Source organism: Ochotona curzoniae, unplaced genomic scaffold (genome assembly GCF_017591425.1).
Source record: "Ochotona curzoniae isolate NIBS_2020 unplaced genomic scaffold, NIBS_Ocur_1.0 contig_3432, whole genome shotgun sequence".
NCBI classification, from domain to species: Eukaryota; Metazoa; Chordata; class Mammalia; order Lagomorpha; family Ochotonidae; genus Ochotona; species Ochotona curzoniae.
Window position 1 is genome coordinate 5,529,301 of NW_024465859.1, and position 12,789 is coordinate 5,542,089.

Here is a 12,789-nt window from a genome sequence, read left to right on the forward strand (position 1 = left end):
GAGTGAAACAGTGGATGGAAGACCTCTCTCTTTCGCTTTCTCTCTTTCACTCTCTTTTGCTCTTTCTTTCACATAAATAAATAGATCTTTAAAATATATATATAACTTTTTACTAGAAAGTTCTTTCTTTGAGGTAGTTGGGTAACTCAAAACTTTACGGAAAATGGAATCAAAAAATTTTGGGGGTGACAAATTTTGTAATCATGTATATCTATATGTATATATATATAGAGAGAGAGAGAGAGCATATGTGTGAACTCTGAAAACACCAAGAATAGCAAAATTGTAATTATACCAGTGATAAATATGTCTTTACTTTATATATATAGTAATACATTTTCTATGAACATTTGGAAGGAATACCTCTTATTTACATAATGTTCAAATATTTCTGTACCAATATTCCACTTTCTTGTACTATCTGAGATGTCCTCATATTGTTTTTTTTTCTCCTCCCCTTTCTCCCTCCGAATTCCTGCTCCCTGCCATTATTATCATAGCAGTACAATCACTTAGTAACATTATAAGACTGACTTTTTGCTATTTACATGTATCATGATGGAGTAGACTTAGGTAAAGGTAGAAAATCTAGTATCATGCTACACAGGTATACTTACATTCGTCAAAATAGGAGTCCTACTTTTTTTTTTGAAGATTTATTTCATTTTTATTGGAAAGTAAAATATACAGAGAGGAGGAGAGACAGAGGAAGATCTGTCCGATGATTCACTCTCCAAGTGACCACAATTTAGTTGCTGTGCCAATCCAAAGCCAGGAACCAGAAACTTCTTCCGGGTCCCAAGGCTTTGGGCTGTCCTCTACTGCTTTCCCAGGCCACAAGCAGGGAGCTGAATGGGAAACAGGGCTGCTGGGATTAGAACCGGTGCCCATATGGGATCCTGGCGTGTTCAAGGTGAGGACTTTAGCTGCTATGTCACTGCACTGGGCCCAAGGGTGTCCTACTTTTATTCAGGAGTAGAGGTGCATACTGTAACATAACTTCCAGGTTGTCTAGTCTCCATTATACAATTCATCTATGAGAATATAAATACATAAACATGCATTGTTTTTTTAATAAATTAAAGTAAGCAAATAAGAAGACAAAATTTTAGCTCATAAATTTTGAATTAAAGCATAAATTATGAATTAAAGGGAATGAGATGAATCCTCAGAATGTGTAAAACAGCATTGGCAGAAGCAAATTCTGGGTCTCACTTCACCGAGTGCTTTACAGCAGCAGCAGCCAAAACTAGTGTCATGCAATTCTTATGTTGTGCTGTGTGTGTTAAACCTTGGTTGAAGAAAACTCTTAGCAAGACTTGATGTCAACCTTTTTATGCTCAAGTTGTTGTAGACAGCAGTGTTAGATACAGAAGAAGTTAACAAAACTGAAGCATTAATTTGAGTGACTTATAAAAGACTTTTTAAAATTCAGAGATTTTTGAAACAAGTGTTACTTTCTCTGACTGAAACAACAAGATGAGAAAGTAGAGCTGAAAAAAATATTAGGTTCCTCAAAGTTTTCCAAAAGTGAGTGAGTGAATGTAAACAGATCCATTCTAATGACATCCCCAAACATTACACTCTAGACTCTCAGGAGTCTGCACAGACTATAACAGGGATGTGCAAATCATCTTGAAAATCTCTTATAAGATAATTGAAATCATAGTTTCCTATAATAGTGCTCTATAAATGAGAGATATAAATGTTTCAAGGATCTGCCTTTATTACCATCTCAATTAAATTGATGGTAAATTAAATTCTGATCTGAAAAATAATGTCCTTAATAAAACCAGAAAGAGCAAAAATAATAAAGTAATGAAGTATTTAACTTTTTTTAAACTGGTAAATAAAAACTACATATATTTATGGAGTAGAGCCTGATGATTTCATCTCGGTACACAGTGTATGAATGGCTAATTAAAGCTCTTTAATTATCCACTACTTCATATACAATCATTACTGTGTGGTGAGAACACATAAAATGTTTTCTTAAAAATTTTCTCATGTGCAAGAGATTATCAATAAAATTCACACAGTGTACAATCCATCCTTTGAAGGGATTCCTCTTACCAGCTGAAATTTTTACTTTCCTGATCAACATCACTTCATGCCCCGATTCTCCACCTCTATATTGCTTCCCGTTCTAACTCTCTGCTTCCACAATTTTTATGTACAAGTGAGATTACAGCTATTTGCTTTTATTGTCTGATTTATATCACTTAATATCTGTTTAGTTCACCCAAGCTGTTAAAATGGACCGGATTTCCTTTTTAAAGGTGAGGAAGTCTCCATTTCTAAATAGCCCACATTTTATCTATCAAGCCATTTGCTGATGAAAACTTGTATTGACTCCGTCTTACTTTATGTTTGACATCGACTTTTATTTATTTATTTAACCTAGTTCTTCATGAATTGACAGTTTGTTAGTCTTACCTGCCCCTTTCATTAAGTGGCCTGCTTTTACCTCAAGATCCTGCTCTGAGCTCTGCTCAAACCTACTCAGAATTCTAGGATTCTCAGGTTGGATATTTGTTCTGAATGTTCTCTACTCCGAAATGGAATGCAATGGTACATTTCTATCATCAGGCAAAAAGTTTTTTTTCCAAGACTCCTTGGCAAGGATATGTTGCAGAGGTAGTTTTTTTTTTTAAATTTTAATTTTTTTAAAAATTTTTTTGATGATGTTGATGAGAGTGGCAAGGATCAAGGGTTAGGGGAAAGTGCGTGTGATTATTGTTTCCAAACTTTCTATGTGTTCCTATTTCTGGCGAAGGAGGGATATAAGGGGAGAAGCCATACCTAGCCTCTCAAATGCCCCAGTACCCAGGGATGGAGAATAGCCACCTGACATCAACACAGGGTCCTGATGTGGGCACAAGGGCTCCGCTCAAGTGGTTTGGATAGTTGTGAAATGCTGTTGATCTCACTGATACAAGGGTGAGGATATCCTTGACTTTAGAGTCTCCATTCGCCCATATTTCTGCTGTCATTGTTTGACTGGGGTGACTTGTCTAATTTGTTCTGTTCTCTTCCTCTGCTGTAGTATCAGATGTCATCTGCAGGTCTCAATGGACTACCATATCCTTCAGCTGCATCAAGACCTACCATCAACTGTTCAGTCTTTTCCACTGAAAAGGATCTGTTCTCTCAGATGAGCCCAAGGTGACCCAGGTCTCACTGGATCCCCTTCCCCCAGGGCTCACAGGCCCATCATCCACCATGCAGGTGGACCCAGAGACTCGGGACAGGTGATTTGGGTCCCGCCTGACCCCTTATCATACCAGGGGCTCATGGACCTGGCACCCACTGCATAGGTGGGTATAGGGACCTGGGACTGGCAATCCAGACCTTGCCAGACCACCCACCCTCAGGGCCATGCTGCCGCGGACTGGCATAACTAACCTCACCTCAGCATTCATCAGTGTGTGATGCAGCCTGCTCGATCCAGCCTGCAACCAGTTTCAGCTCCTGTTTGTGAGTTCTCACAGACAGGTGATTTTTCAGCAGCTGCTACCAGAATTCAGGTTATTGACACAAGTTAAAATATTTTTTTAAAATGCAAACATACTGGGCAAACTGTTTGGAAAATTTGCAACCCTGAAGTGGCTGAAGGATGCTTTCAATGATATTGAAGGACCTGAAATACTGCATTACAGAAAAAAAAAAAAAAGACACCTCAACTACAAAAACATCCACAATATTGAAAAAGTGAGCACCGATATTTTCCTTGTGCTCTTCAACTCCATTCTGTTCACTCTCCATAAGATATAAATTAAATATTTTTTAAACAAAAGAGGTTTATGAAAACATACGTAAAGATTTACTTCTCTGTGTGCTTACAGGTGCCACCCCAAATAGGGACAACTCTGGAAAAGTGAAGTTCTGTAATTTATGTTTCCATATGCTATTTTATTCCTTAAATTGCATCTACAGTGCAAAGAGAGAAGGGGAAATGTAAGCTTTATTCAATCTATAATTGTAAAAGCCATCCCTTTACAGAAAAGACAAGTCCCCTTATTAATCCTGAGAAGTGATTTTGATTAGCAAATGTGGAATATCATCATGACCAAGGCCAGAGAGATTAAAAACCTGAAAAACATCTTTAAAACTCTGACACTAAACAATGCTAGGATCTGAGTCACATTTAGAAAAAAAAAAAAACTACTCTGGTGTTTTCCGACTTACCATCAATAAAAGATCTGATCTGCTTTCCTCATACAGTAAAGAATTTAATTACTGAATCACAAGATAGATGTCGATATTTTGTTGTCAATATGCAGTCTTTAATTTATATCCCAGGAAGTTTTGTGAAGTTATTGATAGCACAGTGCAACTTATTCACTTTTAAATACCCAATATGATCTCAGTGCATTGAGAAACATGAAACTAAAGCAGATACTCCATAATTTAATTACCTTTATGGCCTATGATCTCAGAATTGTAAAAACACAATTTACTGATTCATATAATTATTGCTGCATTCCAAACTCCTTATGAATCCCAAGGACTATAGATGAGAAAAAATAACTATACCCTTATTTTATATGAAACTGAAGTGAATTTCAAGGACAGATGAATATCATCAGCATCCTAACATTTCTTTTTTGGTAACTTTAAGGAACAAGGAAAACAGATACATATTACTATATATTTCAGTAATTTCTGGTGTCCCAATACTGTGAAATAGATTGCTGCTCTTCTGGCCTCTGACCTGTGGGTGAATGGCCAATGACTGTCCCTTGAGCCTGACTCTTGTCTTCTGTAGATCCTCCCTAAAAGGATGTACACCAAAATAAGCAGCTGTCTTTGATCCAACAACTCGCTTAATTAATTTCCCCAGGTTGCTTTCACAATGCATCCGAACTCCTTACTTCATTGTTCAGATCCCTTAGAAGTTTACTCATTAAAAGAACAGAATGATGAAGGAAAAAATTAAAAAAATAAAACCACACAAAATCCAGAAACAATGGAGAGAAGCAATATGCAGTCAATTTTCCTGATGAAAAACAGAATTGTCTGATAACTTCACCTCAGCTTTGGGAAAAAACAAGTATATCTATTTCACATGCCTGGGAAGAAAAAGTATGTCTATTTCACATGCCACACTTTTATCATTCTTAGATCTTTTCCTTTATGCCTTCCCTTCTTTCCTTCCTGTTATCTAGTTGGACCAGAGGCAGTTTATATATTGGGTTTCCCTTGATGATCAGTGTAAATGTAGAATAAAATTCTCCTATCAGTGTCAATATGGAATAAAATCATTGTGCTTGATTTTTAAATTTGATTCCAGAAATGTCACATACTTATATTTGGAAAAATATTGGTAATGATCAAGCAATGTGTCAGATTATATATGGATTGAGTAGATGTTGGATGCAGTAATAAGATGAACAATGCTTTTGGAGACTCAGAATATTCTGTGCTTGTACAAGGAATTAAAAATAGATTCAAAAATTCCTGTCCAGTTCCATAATACTTGATCAGATATTTTTATAGCACCTCTGGCAAACATTTCTCCAGTGCATTTTTCAGTCCTTCCATAACATTAGAAGATGTTGGCTTATACCTACTTTGGAAAAGAAATTGGCCTCCCTATGGGCTATTCCATCCTAATTGTGCTGCTTTTTGTCATATGGAATAAGTTAAATACCTTTTACTTCTAGTGTATCATTCTCTGTGTCTCCTCTCTGCATATCTGCTTTTCCAATAGAAATAAATAAATCTTTTTAAAAATAAAAGACAATACTAATATTTAATATCTATCCAGTCTTGACTGGACTCCTTTGGCCCAAGTCTTGGTAGAGGGTAGGGTTGAAAGCATATGTGTGACCTCTGAAAACACCAAGAATAGCCAAGTTGTAACTACACCAGTGTTAAATATGTGTCAAAATTTTAATCTGAAATAAATAGAGTCACTCATTTTCATTTTAATTGAAGGACAGAAAGACAAAAAGACAGACATAGATAACAAACACATGCAACTAGACAAACTTCCATCCACACTGCTTAGGTGGCTGCAACAGCCGGCGCTGAGCCAATCAAAAGCTGGGAGCCAGGAGCCTCTATGTCTCCCGTGCAGATGCAGGGTACCAAGGCTTTAGGCCATCCTCTATTGCTTTCCTAGGCCACAGAGAAGGGATCTGGATGGGAATTGGAAATGGTGGGACAAAAACTGGCACCCATATGGGATCCTGTGCAAGCCAAGGATTTAGCCACTGGGCCGTTGTGCTAGGACCATGAGAAGTGTCTTAACCACTGAGATAATGCCCACTGCTATGCCAAAACTTGAAACATCAGCTTTCTCCTTTTATTAGGAAGTATGAAAATGATGACATGTCAAAATGCTGCAAACAACCTAGAAACTGCTCTTGTCCTTTAGTTGTATCACTGTATTGAGTTTGGAACCCAAAAGTGACTTGTCCCTCTGAACTGATTTAGCTTTGAAGGTTTTCAGAAATTTGAAGATCAGAAACAAGAGACAACAAATATTTTAATAAATTTAACAGAAGCTCCATGGAGGTGTACGAGGGTGTAATGATATGCACACTGGAATTATACATGCTAATCTAAATATATGAAGACAGATTTTACCCAAGTGATCTAATCAATAGAGATAGGATTCATGTATATTGATATATGTTTTTTTTTTCATTTTTGATGTCTTGATTACAGTGTAACCTAAGACAGCGATACCACTTTCGATGCTTATATTTACACTATTTGAACCTGTCATATCTAAATCCAGAATATTCTGCTACATCCACTGTATTCCCTGTTTTGTACACATGCAGCTTGCCTTTGGTGATTAACATCAGTTGCTACAGAGAACTATTGGCATATTTGATCATATCCATACAAACAACAACATAGGAAACTTACATTTTGGAGTAAACCAAGATATGTGGAGAGTTTATACTTAAGATTGTAGTAATGTTTTTACTTTTGTTAACTTTTTGTCTGCTTAAGAGGCAGATGGTAAAGATCAGTGGTATCACCAAGTCTCTGAACCTTCTTTTAAAAAATAAAAACTTGGTCCCAGCACAGTAGCCTAGCAGCTAAAGTCCTCACCTTGCATGCACCAGGATCCTGTATGGGTACCAGTTCTAATCCTGGTGGCCACATTTCCCACACAGCTCCGTGCTTCTGGCCTGGGAAAGCAGTGGAAGACGGCCCAAAGCCTTGGTACCCTGTACATGTGTGGGAGACCCAGAAAAGACTCCAAGCTCCTGGCTGATCATCGCAGCTGCTTGGGGAGTGAATCGATGGACAGGAGATCTTCCTTTCTGTCTCTCCTGTCTGCATATTTGACTTTCCAATAAAAATTTTAAAATGAATTCTTAAAAATATTTTTATTTATATAAGGTGAATACATTTCAGATATTTCACAATACAAATTTGAAAGTACCCTATTCTTCCTCTTGCTTGCAATCCCTGCGTATTCTCCTTCTTCCTTCCTTTTTTAGAAACAAAATTTTACAATGACATACTTTCATTTCACTTCATGATCACAGGCTGAACACTTGATTAAGCAATGATTTGAGCAAAGCAAATTGAAATCTACTATTCCAAAATCTTGTCATCTGTAGCAATGTGCATTAACTCTGAAAGACTTTTTGAGTGAAATAAGCCAAAAGCAGAAGGACAAATATCACATGGCCTCATTTATGCATGAGACTCTGAAAGAGTTGAACTCACAGGGCTTGGCATGATGGCTCAATGGCTAAATCACTTTGAAAATTCTGGGTTCCCATATGAGTGCCAGCTTTCCTCATCTGGCTTCTTTCTTACTGCCTGGGAAACCAGTAGAGGATGACACATAGCTTTGGGCTCTTGCACTTCCGTGGCTGACCAAGAAGCAGCTTCTCATTCTTGGTTTTGGATCTGCTAACCTTAAGTTGTTGCAGCCATGGGGGAGTGAACCAGTGGATGAAATAGCTTTCTCTCTCTCTTCTTTCTACAAATCTGACCTGCCTATTTAATAAAAATAAATAAATCTTAGGGAAAAAATTGAACTTACGGAAGAAAAGTTGTCCAAATACAATGTTTTAGTGAAGAGCCCAGCACAATATCCTAGTGGCTAAATCCTCACCTTGCATGTGCCAGGATCCCAGATGGATGCTGGTTCATGTCCCATCTGTTCTACTTCCCATCCAGCTCCCTACTTGTGGCCTGGAAAGCAGTAAAGGATGGCCTAAAGCCTCGGAACCTTGCACCTGCGTGGGAAACTGGGAAGAGGCTCCTGGCTTCAGATTGGCTCAGCTCTGGATGTTCTGGCCACTTTCAGAGTGAACCAGTGTATTCCCTTTGTCTCTTCTTCTCTCTGTAAATCTTTTTCCAATAAAAATAAATTTTAAAAAATTCAGTCAGACAAATTTATGAGGTCTATTGACCATTGCAATGACTACATTTAATAAAGTATCAATTTATTAAAAGTTGCCAATAGAGGTCTGTTGTCACTAGTGTCTGGAGCAGATTAGTAAATTGATGCATGGCAATTTAGGAGTCCATATAAGAAGCATGGTTTTTGTTGTGTTGGTCAAGGTAGAGAATGCAATGAATTCCTCTGAGTATCTTTGTTAACAGATGGATTGATTAGCTTTATTCTAAGCAACAAGAAAGGGGAACACACTATTTGCTATGTATAAAGGACATACTTGTTCATAAATCCATGACAGATCACATGCAGGCTCCCTGCAACAAAGGAGAGATATTCCGAGATAATTTTGAGGTCCTGTGAAAACAGGACAAGGCTAGAGCCATTGAACTTTACTGTTACCCAGATATCATTTGTCCTCATAAGCTAAAAAGTTCAGAGAGATTCTACATTTACTTGTGAATAAGCTAGTTTGAGAAGACCACCTGATATCAAATAATTCACTGTGCTAACTGTGAAAACTGGAAAATTTTAAAATAAGTACTCATTAATTTAATGTAAAATAATAATATGCATTAAAATTAATAGAATAGTTTAAAAGTAAATCCTCCCCCTCAACTTAGAAATGAATATACAATGAATAGCATTGTTTATTTTCTGTTTGTTTGTTTTATTTTTTTTAATATGGAACACTTCATGAATTTGCATGCCATTTTTGCACAGGGGTGTGCTAATCTTCTCTATCATTCCAATTTCAGTACATGTGCTGCCTAAGAGAGCACTGAGCAGCATTGTTTTACGTTTTGCTCTTGCATTCAATCTTGGGGGCAATGATGGGGCTCCAAACCCAGGTTTACATCTGATCTCTTCCCCTTAGCCTAATATAGGAGGGCACAATATGCTCATCTCTGCTTCAGTTTCCTCAACATCAACATGAGAATGTCAGTGGTGCCATCTGTCCTATATAAGGTCTGTATGAAGCTTTCAGTAGGTGAATTTAAGCTGTGTTTGGAACAGCACGCAACAAAGAACAATTGGAATCTTTAATAAGTAGATTATTTAAAAAAAAAACTATTTCACCCACTCTGTTAGAAGTTTCGGGCACTCCAAATGCTAAGATCCTGGGATAGTGCAAAAGGCTTGCAGTCAATTTAAACATTCTATTATTCCAGAGGCTGTGTTTCACGTTCCTTCTCGCAAACTGTGCTGATTTCCTCTCAGCAGCCACACTGGGCTCTTGGAACAATGCATCTGGAAAATGGAGTGGAGATTGTTTTGATCCATCTTGAGCAAGGGCTTTGCCTTCAGTTTGTTGGCAGGTGACTCTGGAGCTTGCAGACAGTCTTGTGTTTCTCTCAGAGGTAGAACTCTCAAGAGCAAAGTTTGTCAGCAATGCCAGGAAACTGCGCTTGCAAGCAGTCTTAGGGAAACAGGGGGAATTTAATTTTACAGGGAGAACACTTAAATGGGACCTATAAATTATGCAGCTATTTTTCTATACCTTGGCCCCAGTTCGGAATTTTTCAAAATAAATTACTTGGGTCAATTCCACTGTGGTTATGAGTATTACATTGTGCACTGTGGTCTCCAAGGCAAGTGCCTTTTGCTGAGCTGGCGTTTGGAAAATCTTCTGTAAGCTACTAAAAGCGGTGGTAGTTCCCATAGAGAGTACTCTGTCATTCTCATTCTCCACTCCCCAGCATGCTTCTGGAGAGTTCAGAAGCTAAATATAAAATGCTACCTGTGTAGTAAGTGAGGAAAACTGTACGTGCTTTTTTTTTCAACAAATGATGAGATTTCCTTCTATTTTCTAAAGTCCAAAAGCAGGTAACAGAACCTCTGTTTGGCAATGAACCTTTCTGAAGAAGTAACCAAGCAGACTTGAATGGAGGGCATGAGTCAGAGTCAGTGTAGACTTCCATGTGGAAGTCTGAGGCCACGAAGCAAACGCTGCAAGCTGGGTCAGCATGACACAAGGCTGAGTAACAAGGCAATTCATCAGTCTGAAATTTGATTGGTCAATCAGAACTCTGATATACAGCCTTATAATTAAAAAAGCATGTGTCCCAGGCTGACTGTTGCATCTGGGAAATCCCACATGATTTCCCTGGTATCAAGGCAGTGAGGTAGCTTTTTAAAGGCTTCTCGTCAACTCTTCTCAGTGGTAACTGTCCTTCCTTAAAAAAAAAAAAAAATACTTTACTCTGAGAATTTCATGTATTACCCCTGTAATACTCAAATACTCAAATATTCAAATTGCTATGTCCAATTCTGACCTTCCAGAAGGATAATAGTCCTTATATTTGTCATCTACTACCTATTCCACCATATAGCCTCACTTTAATTAATCAAGCTACATATTCAAAATCAGCTCCATCACCATGCCATCAATCTTGATGTCATCTCATGTATTCCTATTTCTGGAAATTGATCTAAATTCTTTTGTTCTGTATGAAACCAGAAGAATTCACATCCATCAGCTTAAAAATCAGAAAGTTACATGAAAGCGTCATGGATCCAATACATAAAACAGATAAGCCGTGTAATGTTAATTAAAGTCTATATGTGGAATTTCCATAAGGATGGTGCTTGCTCTCACTTGTATTCTCTCTCTCTCATCCATTTTCTCTCTCCAATGCATTGCAGTATCCCCCCAAGATACAAATTAGACTAATAGTAAGGCTTTGAAAAGCAGATTTCCGAGAGCTATTCATCCACAAGTGATGTCGGTTATTCCTATAAACTCGTTCCATTTTTCTTCCCACTGAAGCCCGATAGAGTCCAAATGTGTATCACTTAATACATGCTTATGACATTTCTAGACAATTTTGTAATTGACCATCTTCATCATTTCAAATAATCCTGTAAATGTGACTGTGGTTGGTTATTTATTGCTTAATAATCTACAATAACTCCTACTCCTCCAAGGCCCTGGATGAGTGAAGTAACTGCCAGCTGAGGCAACTGCCTTGATCACTTCTCAGAGTCCATCCTTTAGTGGGGTATAGTCTAGGGAAGTAACAGTAAGACACAATCAATCCTGTTCAGTCTTTAACCAAGCTTTTTCTCCGCTAGGGAATGTCCTCCTCTCTCTACACTAATTCATTCTATAACACCCAGTTTATGCTCTACCTGCTTTTCATATGTTGTGACATGGTACTTATAGTCTATTGCTCAAAATTTAACCTATAATCAGCAAAATTTCAGGGTTTTTGTTATTGTTCTTTTTTTAGTCTGCAAAGGAAGGGTACTATATAAAGATCCTAAATTTTTAAATTTTAAATTTTAAATCTTAGCTTAAACATATAGGATATATATAGGGTATATATATGAATATCTGAAGCCGATGGGACATGCCAATCAGGTTTTTACTTTTTAACCTGTGTCTATTTACTTCTTTGTGAGAGAGACATAGATGCAGAGAAAGAATCATCTAGATCTGCACTAGAATAATGTAGAATCAGGAGTGGGGACGCTATGACTAGAATCTGCTCTGCAATGCAGACAGACCAGGGTATTTAAAGTAGCATTTCAACCATTAGTTCAAGTACTTGTTCCCAGGCTTTTGTTTTTATGAAGATATGAAGATTAGTCTTTTAAAAGAAGTCAGTGTTGGGATGGCCACTGTCTGTCTCACTCACTGTATGCTGGAGGCAGCCTGGGCCACAATTGCAGCAAGCCAGCATCCCAGATCCCAGTGATAGCTTTTCTGTCCCAGGAACACAAGATGGAAAGAAGCAACATTTCCCTCTCTCCCAGCTTTTCCCTTGTAGGTCACTATAGCTCTGAACATAATCCAAGTGTATCTGTGGTTTCCTCGTCTTTTAAATAAATTTTATTAAGAAAAATAAACCTATGAAGGATACAGACAAGGCATGTAACCTGTCACAAAAATGAGTATGCAATTCTACAGGAATTAATGTTGTTGCAATCATGATTGAGCATCTTGCTTTTTCCACCCATTCCATTGTGCCAGAGTCTTGAACTGAACTAGTGGCTAAAAGTAAAAATGCATCTGCTGAAATGTACATTGAGCCATTGAAAATATCTCACAGCCCACAGAAAACAAGGGGAGAAAGTGTAATACACATATGAAAGGATGACTGAAATATTGCAATAGTATAAAGAGGTTGCTAAATGCTATAAGCTCATGTCAGGCAAGGAGGAGAAGCTATGAAAATATCAGGAATAGGTATACCTGAGCCTCTGTCACAACTAAGACATGACTCACAGCATTTGCAAAAGGAGGAAATTGCTGAAAGCATGATGTGATGGTGACAATGACAGGATTTTTTACATTCTCTACATTTACCTAGGAAAATGGTAAAATAAATTACATTTGACGTAAGAATAATGGATTGACAAACCCTGGAATTACTGTCTGGGACTTTATAAACAAGTTAGGAAAAGGG

The 12,789-nt window shown here is 37.6% G+C and overlaps 1 non-coding gene across 1 annotated transcript; it reads right to left on the minus strand.

Moving 5' to 3' along the window:
* Positions 1 to 9,055: 9,055 nt before the first annotated feature.
* Positions 9,056 to 9,159, minus strand: LOC121156590. The gene has a single exon (XR_005883893.1). It is a non-coding gene; the product is annotated as a U6 spliceosomal RNA (small nuclear RNA).
* Between the last annotated feature and the right edge of the window lie 3,630 nt (positions 9,160 to 12,789).